Source organism: Anarrhichthys ocellatus, unplaced genomic scaffold, assembly GCF_004355925.1.
Source record: "Anarrhichthys ocellatus isolate YVR2014 unplaced genomic scaffold, GSC_Weel_1.0 scaffold64, whole genome shotgun sequence".
NCBI lineage: Eukaryota > Metazoa > Chordata > Actinopteri > Perciformes > Anarhichadidae > Anarrhichthys > Anarrhichthys ocellatus.
Window position 1 is genome coordinate 97177 of NW_022280094.1, and position 2006 is coordinate 99182.

A 2006-nucleotide genomic window follows, 5' to 3' on the forward strand; every position below is an offset into this window, starting at 1 on the left:
GGGGTGGACCCCCCGGGTTGAAACCCCCCCCCCCCCATCCTCCCCCCCCCTACGTGTGGCCCCCCCCCCCCCCCCCCACACACATACACACACTGTACAGATGTCCCCCACACAGTGGTCCTCTCTACAGACCTACAGACCTGCCTCACCAATACCTCCTTTAGCCTCCTTTGAGCCACTACCAGAATCTGAGAATCTTTTGAAGATGATGATGATGCATGAATACAGTTAAAATTGTGTTTTGACTGTGCTTAACATAATTTAGATTATTAGCCAGTCTTTATTCTGATGTCTTGTGATGTTTCATGTGCTCAACTTTTACTTCCTGTGGCAGTTTCAAGATACTACTAGCACATAGATTTGTTTTTTGGGACGATAAACACATGAATGTGGAGATGCCATTTATTATACTACATCACCAAAAACAAAAAGAGGCTTCAACGTCACACCCCCCGAGAGCGTATGCAGCAGGGATATAAAGTAGGCCCCTGTCAAGTGCTTGCTTAAAATCTGACTCTGCGAACATTACGGCATCTGATGCTCTGTGCTTCCAGGCTGATATATCGGAACATATCGGAACTGGTGCTTGGCGTTAACAACAGCTATCCAGCACAAAGAATCTTCACTGTGAGCTGGTGGCTGTGTGTCGATGTGTTCCCCATCGATGGCGCTGAGGCTGTGGGGAAATTGCCACTTCTGATTGAAGTCCTGTTCAATTTCCAGCCATTCCTTTTCTGTATTGGGAGTCTGAAACAGCAGCATCAAAATGAATTCATGCAATTCCACCGGGGTAGCTGCACACAAAACATCCTAAAACATTAGATAGTTCTACTTTTTAATACAATATAAAATGGCATTCAATTAAGAATGTGCAATGAAATAGAGAATACCTATTTAATCAGTGCCACAGTTAGTATCTAGGCATAATATTGAGAAAACGCTATAAGAAAATCTAATTCTTTAAGATCTGAAACAGGCTAGTCATGTTTTTCTTACATCAAGGCTTGGTTACCGTAATTCCCTTTATTCTGGGCTCAAGGAGAGAGTTTGTCAAAAGCGAGGCAGCAGCATTGTAGGAATATAGCTGCTGACAGGAGAACATTTAGGAGAAAAGACAATATTACACTGATCCTTGCTGCCCTTTATGAGTTTATTATGTATTTTAAGGTATACCAAATGGCTTTACAGGCCCTTAAGGTCATTCCCATATCTCATCTTCTTCCTACAAGTTTTCTGACCTTTGTTGTTTTTGGGCTCAACAGTGGCCTGAGGCTCTTAGATCTCAGATCTAAGTTATGTCAAAAATCTTTGTTCTATTGCTTCTTATTTGAACTGGTTTTATTACCTTGTATTCTTTTTTGGAATCTTTTTTTACATCTTATCTTTCCATTGATTGTCTTTTGGTAGTGAAACCACAGACCCAGGGATCTTTGACATTGGTGGCACTAACATATGGACAACTTGTTTAATCTCACTTCAATACATTTTTTGTAGAGAACGAATGCTCTTATTAAAGGAATACTTAACAGTAATTATATGTTACACTACCATCCCTCATTAATCTCCCCACATAGGCAAAGACTAAAATGAATGCAACAGAACATCAGAATTTCCACCCGGTGTGACTCATCTCTTTCCATGTTTCACTAGATGAGATCTGCGTCAAGGAGGAATTTTAAACAGTACTAGTTACTAAACTACATTAAATCAGTGACAGTGGCATCAGGGATTATCTAGAGGACCCCATTACATTTAGAGTGTAAACGATGAGTGGAAAGTGAACACATTTTCTCGATTGCTTTTTATGGCATTTTATATTGTTGTTGTTCAAAGATAGCAGTCCTGTCGCACAATAATCTGCAAAACTTCACACAGTTTTAGGCCATGAAGATGCATTTTTAGAAGCTTAGCCCGAAGTTTAGCAACATCAGGGTTTTTTAAAGTCTGACACCCCGACACCACCCACCCCCCTTATGGAGTAAGTTGGGCTACAACATGATCCCTGT